This window comes from Xyrauchen texanus, chromosome 17 (assembly GCF_025860055.1).
Source record: "Xyrauchen texanus isolate HMW12.3.18 chromosome 17, RBS_HiC_50CHRs, whole genome shotgun sequence".
NCBI lineage: Eukaryota > Metazoa > Chordata > Actinopteri > Cypriniformes > Catostomidae > Xyrauchen > Xyrauchen texanus.
The window spans coordinates 27,831,244-27,849,718 of NC_068292.1; the positions used below are offsets into that span (position 1 = coordinate 27,831,244).

General features: G+C 41.3%; 1 pseudogene; it reads left to right on the forward strand.

The window, feature by feature from the left end:
* Nucleotides 1–17,397, forward strand: part of LOC127657661 (GON-4-like protein) — a 28,728-nt pseudogene extending 11,331 nt beyond the window's left edge.
* Nucleotides 17,398–18,475: the final 1,078 nt, after the last annotated feature.

Genomic DNA, 18,475 nt, shown 5'->3' on the forward strand with positions numbered 1-18,475 from the left:
TTTTTTCCACTGTACATCTTGCCATTTCACTCCCTAGGCAAGATCATAATTTTAAGCTCGATTACTCTTCCTAGTTAACGCAAGCGCAGAGTACTTGATAGCCTATGGAAGCGTAATTGAGCTTTAAATCATGATCACCAAGGAGACTACTGATGTAATGATTTATAATGAAAAACAAGTTATTTTGTTAGTTCTCATCCAAAATGGATTGGATTGCTTCAAATATATATTAATTAAACCACTGTAGTCATGTGTATAACTTTTATGCTGCCTTTATGTACTTTTTGGAGCTTCAAAGTTCTGGCCACCATCTGTTTGCATTGCATGGACCTACAGAGCTGCAATATTCTTCTAATTTTGTGTTCTGCAGAAGAAAGAATGTAAACACATCTGGGATGCCATGAGGGTAATTGATGAGAAAATTTACATTTTTGGGTGAACTATAACTTTTTACCATACCTGCAAATGGTGGATAAATTGAGAAAATGTACCAGCCATAAATATTTCTTACCCGCCTTGATACTGTATGTTTTATTTTATTTAAAGGTGTCCGTAAAACGGTGGGAATTATTTAGCCTCACTGTTTTGTTGTTCAGTATTTATGACGGTCAGTGCAGGTCAAAATGTCACACATAATGAGCCCCCATTTGCCTTTACAAAGGAGTAAACTCACTGTACTTTTGTTCCTCATATATCTATGTAAGCATCCTTACAATGAATTTTAAACCATGCATGTTGTAGTTGTTACTTGTTATTAGTTACCAGCCAAATGTTGAAAGCCAATTTGGTGCTTGGCAAGTCTTACTCTAATTTTAGACCCTGTTTACAGGACTAGACAAACAGACACAACTCTTAAACATATTTTAAACCAACAAAACAAATTAAACATTTAATTGAAATGGTTTGGTGGTGCACTGTGTATGATTCCCTTTACCAGTATCAAAGAAGATGTGTATGTGATCATGTCCTTTAAAACATCACAGCCCATGAGTCTGTCATGCCCAGCCATTGCTCTCAAACAATTGCTGTCCAAGCACTTTTTAAAAATATCTTAATGGCTTCCTCTGTTTGTGAGATGAGTTTAATGTGTGTGTGCGTGCGTCAGCAGTTAAGTACTACCTCTATTTTTTTCAATGATGTTTTTCTTCCCTGACCTTTTCCCCAGTTTCCTTTCAGTATTACCGCTTTGTGTATATTCTCATGCTCATGGAAAATACAGTTCTTCTGATGATTCTCTCTCTCTCTCTCTCTCTCTCTCTCTCTCTCTCTCTCTCTATTTCTTTCAGAAGAGGGTGATGAAGACAATGACCCTGAATATATTTTTTTAGAAGATTTAGATGAGCCAGATTTGGAAGATTATAAAAATGATCATGCTGTTCTAATCACAAGTAAGTCCAATTTGAGCTCTGCAAGAGCATAATCTTTTGCAAACATGCCTGATATGAAGTGTAAATTGGATAGTAATCTCTTTGGTTTGTTTAGGTTAAAGTGTATGATTTTTAGTAATTTAGATCTCTCTCTTTCACAGAGAGGGAAGTCACTGAGCTCATGGAAGAGCTGTTTGAGATGGTAAGAGGAGTTCACATATACAGGAACAAACTAACAGCAGTCACACCTCACTCATTCTCTCTCCTCTTCTCTCTCTGCAGTTCAACGTTGAGTTGGCAGCTAATGAACAAGATGAGGAAGATGAGGATTGTGATGAGGAGACTAATGACACGCCACAATTTAATGTTCCTCAAGCCATCAGGTAAAACATTTAGCCTATATTTACACATCTGCTTATGCACACACATTATCTTTTCTTTTGTGTAGATAAACATCTTGTCATGCCTACACACCTGTTGCCTAGTATACTCATCAGTCTATCAAAAACAGATAAGCCATTTGTCAGTACAGATCCTATCCTGTCCTGGTGTTCGTGTGTACACACACACATGTGATGCATGAGTCCTCCCTTTGGGACAGAGCAGCAGAGGGGTGCTGTGTCTTTTTGGGTAGGGAGGCAGAGAGATGGTCTAATCTGTCCACTTTGATCACTGCAGAACCAGGATGCAATATGGACATATTACAAAGCTACACACACACACACACTCACTACACACACACACACACACACACACACACACACACACACAGTTTTTGCCCTGGCTTCTGCACACAATTCACATACTGAGTACTGTACAGGTGCAGGTCTTTACGTCACTGTGATTGTGCTGAAAAGATTTTGCCATGTGTCTGTGAGCTACGTGCTGAATCCAGGCACAGAGGCTTTAAATAGGGCTTGCTTACTGGAATAGATAACAGCTATATGCACGTATGCATACACAAACAAACCTCTGGCACCTACCGAAAGTTCCCTTAAACCATATATTCCTATTTCTGATTTAATTATCAATAATGTCCTAGCCCCTTATTTAACCCTATAATGCTGTATGTATCAAATATGATACACAATGTTTGACGACTCCTGTCTCACTATCTGTTCAAGCTGAAAAACAAAAACATTATGGTATATAAGTGCCTAATTTTTATGGCACCATCTGGTGATAATTTGTGAAAAAGTGGTTTCAATGTTTATTTCGATCTATTTAAAATGGTGGTGGACTTCTGCAAAAAATTACTCTTATGTTGGGATAAATGACTATAATGACGATATGATTATATTGTTACTGCTATTTTAAAATTTGTATTTGCTGAATATAAGCAACTTATGCTTGTTTACATTTTTTTTTACATTATTTTATTGAATAAGCATGTAGAAGTCCATATGTATCAAATATGATAAAAGGCTTTTGAGGTATATCTCTTCAATCACCATTACATTCCGTTCATGCCCACTATACAGTATATTTATATAAAAATAAACTAATATTTCATTTATGCAGTCTGCTCTGTCATTATAAAGATCTTCTTTTACATTACAGGCTATTATGTTGTCATCTTACCATAAGTTCCTGAGACCCAGTGAACAAAGTTTGACAATTTGCCTTTTTTAAATGTCAATATAGTGTTTGGTGCATAAAATACATATGATAAAAATTGTTTATGACATTTTTTTTATTCATATTGTATTTGATGTGCTGAATTGAACTGTGATACATTTCAATTCATATTTATATGGGAGAGCAAGTTTTCATGGCCAAACTCTCAGGGAGTCCTCTGATAATAAATGAAAATATTTTGGTTAACTAAAGAAAAAACTAACATAATTGGATAAACTGAAACTAAAATAAATGTTCATGACTACAAATATAAGAATGAGTACAGTTTAATTAGTTTTTTAAGTATATTTTAAAATATGGAAGCTTTACAGCTCGCCTTAAGCATGGAAATACCACTGGATAGCAATAACACTAGATAACCCTAAGAAATGTCACATCCAAAAACATATTTTTTTAAACAATCTCCATAAACACATTAACTTTGGCAGCCGAAAATACTAAAAATAAAGTACATATACTGAAAAACGAAAGTAGTACCTTGTCTACACCGTAAGCAAAGTGGAATGGTGCGTTGCATCAAAAGCAAACAGAACCAACTATAATCAATGATTTTGTCTACATTGGATGCATTCATTGTGTTTCATCGCAAGTGAAGTGAGTGGCAAATCCAGCCAATTTATTAACCCGTCCATCTTAAATACAATGATTTTACATTACAATTACTATATGTGAATTTCTTTTGCTATACATTTTTTTCATTAATATATAACTTCTGTTGTGTAATTTAAATAATCCAAAGAAATTTTGGAAGAACATTAAATCTATGGTTGGTAATAAAAAATACCTCTAATTTTCCTTCATGTATAACTACAGAGTCTAACAATATTTCTGATAAAGTGCATATGCTTAATTGTTTTAACAAGCATTTTATTGCTTCAGGGTCACTATTTGAATCATGTAATGTTACTTGCTCAATCTCTGATTTTATTTATGCAGAAAGTAATCTAAAGAAGGAGTTTTGTTTTGGACAGATAATGAGTATTGATGTCCATAAAGCACTCATATCACTTGAGATAAATACATCACCAGGCCCTGATTGTGTAGAACCTGTGTTTTTAAAAATGGCATCTGGTATTATCTCATCTCCCTTAATTTATCTATTTAATATTTCATTAAAAACTAACGACCTCTCAGTAATTTGGAAATCAGCTTTTGTAGTTCCTTTATTGAAAGGGGGAGATCCTATTATCTTAGATAATTATAGACCAATTTCAAAGCTTTGTGTTCTATCAAAAATACTAGAAAGTCTTATTAGTGAACAGTTGACATGTTATCTTAATACAAATAAAGTTGTATCTAATAATCAATCAGGATTTCCATTTTTATGCTGATGACACTGTTATGTAGTGTAGTGCTTCCTCAAAGCAGCAAGCCTTGCATAATATACAATTAGCTTTTATGTCATTCAGTTATGACTTAACAATTTAAAACTCGTTTGAATGCTGATAAAACTATACATATGTTATTTTCAAGTAAAAAGAAAGTAGTAAATAATCTAACTTCTCTTCAGTCTTTGAAAGGAAATGTGATTGAGTTAGTGAAAGTGTATAAATACCTTGGTATTATTATCAACGATAAACTATCTTTTAGTTCTCACATTACTCAGCTAAAGAAAAATCTGAAAACAAAGCTAGGGTTTTATTTCAGTAACAAGATCTGTTTTTCATTTAATGTAAGAAAGAAAATGGTCTCTGCTACATTCTTACCAATTCTTGATTATGGGGATGTTGTGTATCATGGTGCTTTAAGATTTATATTGAATTGTAAACCCTCATCACATCATTGTACACTGTATAATATAGTAGCTTGGCCTTCTTTGTCAATTAGAAAAGATATGTATTGGTATACAACTATTTACAAGGCTGTCTTGTATTTTTTGCCCTTGTGTCTCTGTTGTTTGATCCAATGGAATAGTGTTGGGAAATATTCCCTTCGTTCTCAGAATTGTTATATTCTTTCCGTTCCCCATGTTCGAACTGAATTAGGAAAAAAGGCTTTTAGGTATGCAGCTCCGTTTGTCTGGAATTCTCTTCAAGTGAAACTGAACCTACAAAACTTGGTGTCTATGGAACATTTTAAGTTTATCATTCATCAAATTGAAGATGAATCAATGACTTATAAGTGTTTTTAGTATTGTAAATGTCTGTTTTAATTGATGTAAATTAGGTTGTGTATTTCTTTTTTGACTTATTTGCTGTCCATCTTGGCCAGGATATTCCTGTAAAAGAGATTTTTAATCTCAGAGAGGTTTTTCTGGTTAAATATAGGTTATAATAATAATTATAAATATATTATAAGTACATTTTTAAACTAGTTGGACTTCCATTTAAATTAAAGCAGGATTCAGGTTTTTTATTATTATTAGCATATAGAACCAAACATAGCATAGCACATTCATATGTTATATATATTACAGTGTAACAGGGAAATTGAAAATTATGTCATAGGATTTTATACAGGCTTCTGACTTTTTGTTTTTTAACATTCTTAGTGAAGACATATAGCAGTCAAATTCAAAAGAAAACACCTTAATCATAGGGGATGAATTAACATATGTTTGCTTATGTACATAACATTTTGCCATTTAAAATAAAAAGGTTAACAAAGTCTTTGTTACTTTTGTTTTCATAGAACAAAATAACATCCTTTAATGTAAAATAGTAGTCAATATTCACCAACTTGAATTCACCAATCTATTGACAACTTTACAATCAGAAAACAAACGAGTCAACAACTCTTACTTACTTTTGCAAAAGCAACATAAATCATTAATATCAGTATATTTTGAGATTAAAAATTGAACAGGGTAGATGGTATGTACAATTTTGAAGTGTACTTCTTTTACTTTATTATTAATACAATATTTAAAGGGAAGTTTTAAACATCCTTCCAGCTAATATTATCAATTCTAGAACTCCAAAAATATTTTCATCTAGGAGAAATTTTATTTGGTTTTTGAAGAATATTACAAATATGTTTGTTATTGCATTTTTTCCTCAGTTAGTTCAACACCGTCTAATATTAATTTTGGTTTTGTCACTGTTGGAAAGCCATAGCAAATATGACTTTTTGTAACGAACCCCGCTCCTCTAGTTCGCTCCGCTTCCTCGAGCTTACACGCTCGCTCCCAATCACCCCCCTCTGGCTCTCACGCTCGCTCCCAATCACCAGAGTATTAGTTTCACCCGCACTCGTCCCAGTCACTCGATTATTAGTTTCACCTGCACTGTTCGTTTTCCCCTATTTATACGCTGCCCTTTCGTCTCACTCGTGTTGGTTATTGTTTAGTTTACCCCTTCGCTTTGCCAGCTCTAGTGATCCAATAGCTCCCCTGTCTATTCAACTCGATTGTCTTACTTGTTATACTGATTCTGATTTCCCCGGCTTCGACCTTACGCTTTCCTCGACCACTCTTTTGTAGATTTGCCCCGTTGCCATATCCTGATTCACCGGCTCGACCTTACGCTCCCCTCGACCACTCTCTTCTGGATTTGCCCTATTTGTACTTTTGCTTTGCCTGCAATAAACGCAGTTTGACTATACATTGTGACTGTCTGTTCTTGTGCGGGTTACAGAATAACCAACCTTACAGAAGACAGTCACAATGGAATCCATTGAGGATCTCCGCAGCTCGCTAGAGCGGATTTGCACGGCGCTTTCTGCCCAAGGATCTACGGTTGGGAAACACGACCAAGCGCTCACGGCCCAGGGACTGCAAATACAGGAAATACTGCATACGGTATGTACCATTTCCGATTAGTTTCAACCTGTTCCACCTGTGTCTGACCCTGTACCCGTTGATGTTCCCACCGCATTTCCCAGCGCCGCGAGCTTTCAACCCCCCGAGCGGTTTGACGGTTCGTCGGAAGCTTGCCAGGGTTTTTTAATGCAATGTACTGTTTATATGACGTATCACCCCCTTTTAAGCACTGACAGTGAGAGAGTACATTTTTTAATCTCACTGCTCTCGGAGAAGGCACGGCAATGGGCCACTGCATTGTAGACTGCCGAGAGCCCCCTTTTGACGTCATATGATCAGTTTTGTCACCTGATTGCCGTGGTTTTTAATCACCCGGCAGCTGGTAGGGATGTAGGCAGCCGCCTCGTGTTTTTGAAACAGGCGTCACGCACAGCCGCTGCCTACGCACTTGATTTCCGCACCCTTGCCACGGGTAGCGGGTGGAGCGACCCCGCTTTGTTAACTGTATACCGCCTGGGTTTGAATGACCAGCTCCAAATGGAATTGGCATGTCGAGGAGAATCGCTGTCGCTGGAGAACTATATTCAGCTCTCCATCTCAGTGGATAACCTGCTTCACGACCGTGCTTGTCGGAGCCCCTCTGTCGTCCAAGAGCCTGCTACAGGTCTCCACTCGCCTAAACTCATTCTCCCGAGTGCTCTTCCAAATCCGAACCTATGCAACTTGGTCGTGCCCCCCTAACTCAGGCGGAACGAACTAGGCAATTGACACATAACCTCTGCCTATACTGTGGCACCCCGGGCCACCGGATTACCTCATGCCCGGCCGGTCCCCAGCGTTCCCGCTCCAAAAGCCAGGTGAGAACGTCAGTCATTCTCAACATTACCCAGAAACAAGTCTGCCTCCCAGTAATGTTGAGTTTTAACAATGTCTCCTTTTCTACCCCAGCCCTAGTTGATTCCGGGGCAGCGGGGAATTTTTTAGATGATGGCTTGGTCCAAAAACTGTCCATCCCACTCAGTCCGGTCGTGCCCCCTCTCAGGGTTAATTCTCTAGATGGGGCACCCCTCGGATCGGGTCTCATTTCATTTCGGACCATGCCATTGTCCCTCCAAGTGGCTTTGTTTCACACTGAGCTCATCCAGTTTTTTATTGTGCAATCACCTAGAGACCCCGTGGTTTTGGGCCACCCCTGGTTGGCGCTTCATGACCCCCACATTTCCTGGCGCACGGGGGAGCTGTTGCGCTGGACCGACCACTGTTTGTCACATTGTATTTCCCTTCCGGTGTTCTCCACCTCCGTAGAGAGCCCCGAAGTGAAGTCTCCTGTCTCCATCCCTCCTGAGTACTCCTCCTACGCTGATGTGTTCGAGAAGACCCAGGTTAGTCTCCCCCCACACCGTAGTGTGGACTGCGCAATCGATCTCCTTCCGGGGTCCCCACTGCCTAAGAGCCGAGTGTACCCCTTAACGCTACCCTAAACCAAAGCCATGGAGGACTACATCGACGAGGTGCTCAGTCTAGGCATCATTCGGCCGTCCACCTCCCCGGTGGCGTCCGGCTTATTTTTCGTGGGCAAGAAGGACGGCGGGCTTCGCCCCTGCATCGATTACCGGGCCCTAAATAAGGCTACGGTGAAGTTCGCCTACCCCCTGCCTCTCATCCAACCGTCCCTCGAGCAGGTCAGTAAGGCTAAGATCTTTACTAAGCTCGACCTCAGGAGCGCGTACAACCTTGTACGCATCCGCAAGGGAGACGAGTGGAAGACTGCGTTCATCACCACCAGGGGGCACTACGAGTACTTGGTGATGCCATACGGCCTTGCCAACTCCCCCTCGGTGTTCCAGTCATTCATGAACGACGTCTTCCGGGACATGCTAGACCTCTTCCTCGTCGTCTACATAGACAACCTTTTAATTTACTCCGCCACACTCTTTGAACACACCGTTCACGTCTCGAAGGTATTACAGAGTCTGCAAGAACACGACCTGTTCGTGAAGGCACAGAAGTGTGCCTTTCACCGCCCCTCCGTCTCCTTGGGCTACGTCCTGTCTGCGGGAACTATGGAGACCGACAAGGTTTCCGCAGTCCTATCTTGGCCCGAGCCTAGTACGCTCAAGGAGCTCCAACGGTTCCTGGGTTTCGCCAACTATTACCGGCGTTTTATCAGAGACTTTGGCAAGATCGCCGCACCTCTCACGTCTCTTACACGAGGCAACCCGAAGTTCCTCACCTGGAACGCACCCGCCCAGCAGGCCTTCCAGGCCCTAAAGGAGGCCTTCACGACCTCCCCAGTTCTTCAGCAACCCGATTCCACTCTCCCGTTCGTGGTAGAGGTGGATGCCTCAGAGGTGGGGGTGGGAGCTGTACTCTCCCAACCACACGGGACTCCCGCTAAGCTGTACCCTTGTGCGTTCTACTCCCATAAGCTGTCCTCCCCCGAACAGAACTACGACGTCGGGAATAGAGAGCTGCTGGCCATCAAGCTAGCCCTGGAGGAATGGCGCCATTGGCTGGAGGGCTCTAGGTTCCCTTTTGTCGTTTTCACCGACCATAAGAACCTAGAGTACCTTCGCTCAGCCAAGAGGTTGAACCCTCGACAGGCCAGGTGGGCGATGTTCTTCACCCGGTTTAACTTTTCGGTTACTTTTCGTCCGGGCTCCCAGAACATCAAGGCTGACGCACTCTCTCCTCTCTTCAACCATGGCTCGGAACCCCCAGGGTCGGAGACAATTCTCCCCACGTCGTGCGTTGTTGCACCCGTTCGGTGGGAACCGAGCTACTCGCTAGGAGATTTTGGTGGCCCTCACTCAAGGACGATGTCCACGACTATGTCCTCTCGTGTCCAGTCTGTGCCCAGTCCAAAACACCTCGTCACCTCCCTGCAGGACTCCTCCAGCCGTTCCCTGTGCCTGACCGCCTGTGGTCCCACATTGCCATGGACTTTATTACCGACTTGCCCCCCTCCGATGGCCGGACCGAGATCCTGGTTGTCATAGACCGCTTCTCTAAGATGTGCCGCCTAATTCCCCTACCCGGGTTACCTAACGCAACACAACTGGCCGACCACATGATTACCCACATCTTCCGAAACTTCGGTACTCCCGAGGAGATCACCTCAGATTGGGGTACCCAGTTCACGTCTCGCTTCTGGCGGGCCTTTAGTGACAGACTGGGTATCCAACTCAACTTCTCCTCGGGATAACACCCCCAGACCAATGGCCAGACCGAGCGTCTCAACCAGGAGATAGGCAGGTACCTGAGAGCCTACTGCACCCAGAACCAAGGCAGCTGGTACACCTACCTCCCCTGGGCCGAATACGCCCAGAACAGCCTGGTCAGCTCCTCAACTTGTCTTACCCCTTTCCAATGCGTCCTGGGCTACCAACCACCCCTTTTCCCGTGGGAAGCTGATCCCAGCGACGTTCCCGCGGTGGATGCCTGGGCCCAGAGGTGTGCCCAGGTCTGGAGAGCCACCCAGGACCGGATACAACGCTCCACCCAGGCCCAGAAGTCTAAGGCAGATCGCCGACGCCGTCCTGCCCCCCTGTTCCATCCGGGCCAAAGGGTTTGGCTCTCGACCCGAGACATCCGCCTCCGTCTCCCGTCGAAGAAACTCAGCCCTAAGTATGTCGGCCCTTTTAAAATAATAAAAAGAATAAACCCTGTCACTTACAAATTACTTTTGCCACCCCGCTACAAAATTTGTCCTGTGTTTCATGTTTCCCTTTTAAAGCCGGTGCACTATAGTCCCATGTTTCCGCCCACGGCAGCCCAGACACCCCCTCCACCACTCGATGTCGGAGGTCAACCCGCCTATACGGTCCGGGCCCTGCTAGACTCGTTGTTGGGGTGGCGAGCTGCAGTACCTGGTCGACTGGGAGGGCTACGGACCTGAGGAACAGTCGTGGGTACGGTCGAGAGATGTCCTGGATCAAGCTCTCAAGCTAGACTACCATCGCCAGCATCCCGATCGTCCCGCACCGCTTCCCAGAGGTCACGCTCCTCGCAACAGAGCGGCCGTCCGGAGCCGTCCGTAGCAGAGGGGGGAGTACTGTAACGAACCCCGCTCCTCTAGTTCGCTCCGCTTCCTCGAGCTCACACGCTCGCTTCCAATCACCCCCCTCTGGCTCTCACGCTCGCTCCCAATCACCAGAGTATTAGTTTCACCCGCACTCGTCCCAATCACTCGATTATTAGTTTCACCTGCACTGTTCGTTTTCCCCTATTTATACGCTGCCCTTTCGTCTCACTCGTGTTGGTTATTGTTTAATTTACCCCTTCGCTTTGCCAGCTCTAGTGATCCCCTAGCTCCCCTGTCTATTCAACTCGATTGTCTTACTTGTTATACTGATTCCCCCGGCTTCGACCTTACGCTTTCCTCGACCACTCTTTTGTAGATTTGCCCCGTTGCCATATCCTGATTCCCCGGCTTCGACCTTACGCTCCCCTCGACCACTCTCTTCTGGATTTGCCCTATTTGTACTTTTGCTTTGCCTGCAATAAACGCAGTTTGACTATACATTGTGACTGTCTCTTCTTGTGTGGGTTACACTTTTAAAGCAGTATTCAGGTAATATACCTATTTAACAATGGCTGAAGCCTCGAGCTCACAGCTGATTGGTTTGTGTTTGCTGCAAGTCATTTAGAATGTTCACTTTGACATGTCCAGTGTAGACAGCCTCAAGCTGTTGCGATGCACCACTTCAATAGTTGCGTACAGTGTTGATAGGATGTGAAACTAACAGTTAAATCAAAATGACTGACAGAAGTAAAACTGCATTTAAAAACTATAATGACCCTTTACACCGTTTTATTTTATTTACCCTGGGCATGGTCTAATTATAGCTTGACGAGTGTGTGCGATCCCTGTGCGTCATTGTGTTCTGGGTGCAGACAGAGATGTAGCTGATGGGAGTTTTTAAATGTTAACGAGGTAGACTGACATCTGTGCAGTCTTCATCCTCACACAAGTGGAAAGCAGGAGAGTGTGTGTGTGTGTGTGTGCACGTGTGCCATGGACAGATCCCTCTAATGGTTGATCAGTAGGCTGCAGAGACGAGAGTGTGAAAGACTTGGTTGGTTTAATAAGCTAGCCTGATCGATGGAAGGGCTATGTGCTAACGTAATGAGTTCATGGTGGAGAGATTAATTTTCTTCCAAATGCATTATGTAATGTTGTATTTGGTAGGTAGTTATTATGTTCCCACCTGCTGGACTTAAAAAATTATGCAACAAAAGAGCTTCAGCATTCATACAGCAGAAAATATGCAAAATAATGAGTAACAATTATTTTATCTGTTGCTAAGGCTGTTATTGTAGCACTAATATGTAATGCTTTGGCAGAGTTTACTCAGCTCTTGCATGAGTGGATGGCATATATAATTCAGCAGGCAATAAGGCAGTGAGAGATGAAAGTACAGTCCATTCAATGCTGTATTGTTGTGTACCTGGATATTAATTGTATAGCTGTCAACATTTTTGATAAATGTCTTAATGCAAATGTACTTTTTATGTTTTTCATGTTCAACTATAAATTTGCTTAATACATGATCCTAGTGTTATTGTGCATTATTTATCAGTGCACTTTATTCTAAAGAAAACAATGTTTTAATCCTTCATCTTCTGAAAAGATTTTTTCATTTTGACTGACACTACCTACATTTGAAGTCAGAAGTTTACATACACCTTAGCCAAATACATTTAAACTCAGTTTATCCACAATTCAACATTTAATAGAAGAAAACACTCCCTGTATTTGGTCAGTTAGGTTATCACTATTTTATTTTAAGAATGAGATATGTTAGAATAATAGTAGAGAGAATGATTTATTTCAGCTTTTATTTCTTTCACATTTCTAGGGGGTCAGATGTTTCAATACAATTTGTTAGTATTTGGTAGCATTATCTTTAAATTGTTTAACTTGGGTCAACATTTAGCAGCAAGCGGCTGAATTGGGTTGATTTTAAGGTGGAATTGTATCTTGATTAATTAACTCTTTGTTCTGTTCTTCCTGCAGCATGTCCAGCTGTTGACTTAGGTCAATATGCTTTGCAGCCCTGTGGGGGCGCTACAGAGTGAAGCTCAAACCACCAAACTTTTACTGGTAAGAAAACTGGGGAGTGAAGAAATTAATTTCATATGTTCAAAATCTGCCAGGCACTTCACAGACAAGAAAAGACTGATGAGCATGGTTTGAAAGTAAACATTAAATTAATTAATTTATTAAAAACTACATAAATTACATTACAGAAATTATTTTTGTTTAGCCATTAACAGTTTGTGAAAGTAGTACAAGCTGCCCTTTTTATGTTAATATAGAAATGCATTATTCACAGTCAACCATGATTTGTTTATTCTATAGCAAAAGTACCCAATAATGCAGGTTTTACTGATATAAAGTGAGTAGTAATTGGCAGGTCACGCGATCTCAGCTTGGTGGCCCTAATGAGGAGATCTGCTCCATTTTATTTAAAACATGTAATAGGCTACTACTATTACTGGATTCTTTATTTTCTTAGGGTTAAAATTTTATTTTATTAAGTGCTCTTTTTAATATGGGCTTTTTGCTAAGTTGGACTCAAAAGTCGTGTGCTAAAGCTACTGCTCATTAAGTCAATACGACAAACACTTACAGCCAGTTTATTCTCTGTCTCTTTATCTCTCACTCACCTCTTTATAGTCTATTAGTTTTAGGGTTAAAGCACTTTTCTCAAACAGAATTTCCATATCAGCTGATGAGTCTGTATATGATCCGGTCCAAGCATCAGGAGCATCTGCGTGTGCATGTGAAGGTCACGGCGTCCAGAAGAGCTCCACACAATGTCATTAAGGTGATTCAGAAACACCATCTATCTGTTCAGCCATACATCCTGATATACACTGGTTATCTTCACTCTGTCACATGTAGACTTAAATTTCATATCTCCAATAGCATTGCCAGATGATGCATTCGTAATTTGCACTATGAATATAGTGCCATTGCAATCAAAGTCTGTCTTGAACTATGTGCATATGGTGGAGGACATTTCATTTTGCTGCTGTTTTGCACCTGCCTATCTTCACTCTACCATGTATGAAGGTAGTCAAATGTTTGGACACACTTGACTGAGAATCTTCAAAACTTTTGATCTAAAGGTTTACAGTATGCTTAAAGGAATATTTCCCCCAAAATGTTTAATTCTTTCATCATTTACTCAACCTCATGCCATCCCAGAGGCAGGGCTGTAGCTAGTGGGGTGAAAGGTGGTAATAAGTCTAGGGACCCAAAGGTCCAGTGGGCCCCACAACAAATTAGAATCTGTATATTTTAAAAGGAAAGGGGCCCAGAGCAATATACAGTCAGGGGGCCCAGATTACCATGATACGGCCCTGCCCATAGGTGTATGACTTACTTTCTTATGCTGAAAAGAAACAATGATATTTTTAAGATACTTTTGGTCCATTCAATGCAAGTCAACAGAGTCCAAATCTTTGAAGCTCAAAAAAGCACAAAGGTAGCATAAAGGTAATCCATAAGACTCCAGTGTTTAAATTCATGTTTTCAGAAGTAATATGATAGGTATGGGTGAGAAATGGGTCAATATTAAAGTGCTTTTTTTAAACAAAACATTCTCCTCCCTGCCCCAGTAGATGGCGGATATGCATAAATAATGCAAATTCCCTAAGAACTTCTAGAGAAAGTCTAGAACACTTTGGGAGATGAGTGCTTAGAAGGGCTGTTTGGAAGTGGATATTTACTGTAAAGAAATGACTAAAATATTGGTCTGTTTCTCACCCACACCTGTCATATTACTTCCGAAGACAAGAATTTATCCATTTGGAGTTTATGGATTACTTTTATGCTGCCTTTATATACTTTTTGAGCTTCAAAGTTTTGGATTCTGTTGACTTGCATTGCATGGGATTACAGAGTTGAGATATTCTTCTAAAAATCTTTGTTTGTGTTCAGCAGAAGAAAGTAATTCATGCACATCTTGGATGGCATGAGGGTGAGTAAATGATCAGAGCATTTTATTTTTTTGGTTTAACTATTTCATTAAATGTATACAAACATAAAATGTAGGCACATTTTCATAAAAAACTAAACAAAACAATAATTTATTTATAAAACTAAAATTGGAAAATTGAATTGGACAATTTAAATGGATGACTGGGACCAGATAATGAAGGAAAGGTAGCCAACAAGTTCCCAGCATAAAACTCAGAGTGTGCAAAAGGTAATTGTTATAACAATGTAATGTTGTATTTCCTAGTTTTACTGCCAGAATGGCATGGTGCCTCCTTTGCCAGTGATGTGCAGACCTGTATTACTGGGAGAGGAGTGCCCTCCTGTGGAGATAGAGCAGAATGTCATGCCCAATGTCAACGAGTATTATATCCCCAAATCAAACAAAAATAATGATCCTTATGCATTTTAATTTCTCTTCAAAGAAAAGCTTACCATACATCAATAGTTTCACAGACCAATTATAAAGTGACCTCAACCACCAAAAGTTACCATCGAGCATAAGGCATCTCTCTGCGTCTGCACCCCTCAAGGAAAGCAAGTCGCAATTTGCAGACCAAAGCCTGGCCTCTACATGGTTTTTCCCAACCTGCTCTCATGCCATTGTCCAAAGCCCCTCCATGTCCCACAAGCACTGTTAATTTATTGACCAATGTCTTCACAGCACTTCCATCTCATAGTGTAGTTTTGTTGGCCCAAGCATCTAGCACTCCTGTATATGGAGTCCTCGTAATCCAAACCCCTGGAACACCTGCCCATGGGACTGTGCAATTTAGCAGTCCATTTCCTATTAACTTCCAGTACGTTACTCCAGAATTGGGGTCTGGTAACCCAGCTCACCTTCCTGCCCCCCACTCTAGTTCAGATATCCCCATCTGCTTCTATTGACAGCCCTTTACTTACCACCGGGACAGTTGAAACTTGTGGCATGCCACAAGAACAACAGATGTCAGATAAGCGCAAGAAGCAAACTATCCCAAGAAAACTTGTACCTTTGAATCCAGCCCTCGAACTGACCCAGTTATTGCCCCTGCAATCTGGGAGTTTAGGCAGTTTATACCATTCTGCTCATACCCTGCATCGGATTGCTGCACAGAGATTGGATACATCCTCTTATACCCCTGCACTTCAGAACCTTGTCATACAGTTATTTCCTGGAACACAGGTTCTGGAAAAGACTTTGAGTCAGACAACACGGGTATCAGACTGTAACTTTTTGCAAACCATGAAGGACACTCCCATCCAGAATAGTGTTGAAACTGCTCAAAGGACCCTAAATGACAATTCTGGATCAATAATGACTCTTACAAGCAGTGCTCCATCAGCCAGCTCACAGATTCTCTCACCTGTTTTTCAGCCCAACAACTCAGTTGTTCTAAACCAACCAGCCCCACTTTCTGCTGAAAATGCACCAGTGAGTTTATCGATGGTGCAGCAACAGCAAACTGCCTGTTCTGAGATTCCCACTAGTTTCATTGTGCTAAAAAACACAGGAGGGACTGAGGTGCCTTTTAGACATTGTAACACCAGCCACATCTTTGCCCATCAGAGAAAGGAGATGTTGGGTAAAGAAAGAGGGCAGAAGAAGAAGAAATGGGTTGAGACAGATAGGAAGAGGAGAGGGCAAGTGCTTTGTTCAGCAGTCCAATTCTGGTGCTCTCAGAGTTCTCCTGTAGCCCAGAGCCCAGTTTGACCAGCACTGATTCTAGCACAGATGGTGGTTCTGAAGTCACAGTGAGGATGGAGTTGGACACTGGAGACACTTCTGGATGTGATGAGATGAGGTCTAATAGTGAACCAACGAAACAGGACTGTGTTGCAGTAGAGCGTCAACATGTCCAGTCTAGATGTGGTCCATAGGAAACACCAGGAGTGATCAAACACCGCACATGAGATGGGAAGGAGCAACACTCCAGTGGAGGGGAGTCAGAACAATGAAATAAGGGTGATGGACAGGAAAGACAGAGAGAGGAAAGGGAGAGTGGGGGAGATGGTGAGTATGATGGAGATAAAATAGAGATGAATGGAGATGGAGAAGGAACTGGAAAGAGAGATGGGGATGGAAGTGGTGATAAAGGAAGGGAAGAGAAGGATGGAGACATAGAGCAGGATGAGGAAGAGTAGGATTTTATGACCTCACACAGGATGAAGATGAGGAGGAATTGATGTCATCAGCCTCAGAAGAATCTGATCTTTCAGTGCCTGAAATTCAGGTTTGTTTGACACATAAATTACTATTATTAGACATACTGTGTAAATAGATAATATTTGGCATACGTACATTTATTGTAATGCCAGAGGAGGAATGGTTCCAGATGTGAGTCTGGTTCATCCCACTTCATTCCTACTTAAACATCTTGTGAATTTTTTTTCTTCTTTTACTTCCCATAATCACCTTTGGCTTGCCTAGTGGGGGTTTTAAGACATTAAGGCATGATTTTCTGTAAAAACAATAATTAATGTGAAAAGAGATATGCAATACAATTCACTTGAATTAAATCAAAGTGTTTGTATACATAAATAATTCTGGATCAGAGTCATATAGTATATTTTCACCTGTAGCACCTGTTTGGTATGTGGCCCTTCTGTAGGAGACAATGGAGAAGTTGACTTGGTTGGCATCAGAGAGGACACTGTGCAGAGAGGGAAACTCAGAGGACAATTCCCCTGTGTCCTCAACATGAGAATGAACAATTTCATAATTTCATTGAACTTCACTTTCTCATGGATCAAACAGTCCATTTACAACTAAGGTTTTTTTTAAAAAAAAATTAATATATATATAGTATATATAGTCTTACAATATAGTAAGACTCGATATCTTCTACACTCAACAGGAGTCAGAAAGCAAGTGTTCTACTGCAATATGCGCGCACTCTGACTTGACCGCAGTGAACAGCGTGCATATTTAAACTATAAACAAATGTATAACAGTGAGTGATTTAAGAAAAAAACATACCTTTATTGGTATTTGCCACTGACAGCTCGGGAAGATGCTCATGGAAGTTTTTTTCCCCTACTCACTCTGGCGCCATGTTCCGTCAATGGTGAGGCGCCCAAACCAGCTCTTCTGATTGGCCAAAATTCTCTGACGTCTGAACAGTGCCCGCCTACAGATGAGCAAATAACATTTGCTCCATATTTTACAGATATGTGGTGCAAAAGTGAGAGCGCGCGAAAAACGGTGTTTGAGACTCGTAGCAGTAGTTATGTAGCCTACTTGTGTTTGTGCTAGAAAAATATCCAAGAAAAAATAATTATTTGTGAGAAAATATTCTACAAATTCTCATTGGATGAATTCACATACCGATTTGCGGATGTGCAAAATGTGTCCATGTCTTCAAATTTCTTGATGTGGGTGTGTGAATGTGTTTTGCACCATATGCACTGCAGCAAATGTAACAAAAATGTGTGCGTACGATTTTCTTAATTTGGGATTCGTAGAAAAGGATTTGTGCAGCTGCAATGGAGAATTTGAGAATGTGTTACTGTTGTGTTGTGTTAGTGGGAGAGAAAAAAAATCTACAAGTTTGCAACTCTTAAAACATTGTTTTCTGTGACTTCAAATTTACTGATACACGTGTGAATCTCTGCAACTACAAATTCCACTGTCACAGGCGCTCAGTTGATTTGCACCAAAAATATCTTCATATCTTATCCCTTCATCTTGACTTTTTTTTGTGTCTCCACTGATTTTGATGTTTTTGAGGCAATCTTCTCTTTTCGTTTAATGGTACCACCAGGGTTGTTGACCGTACTCGG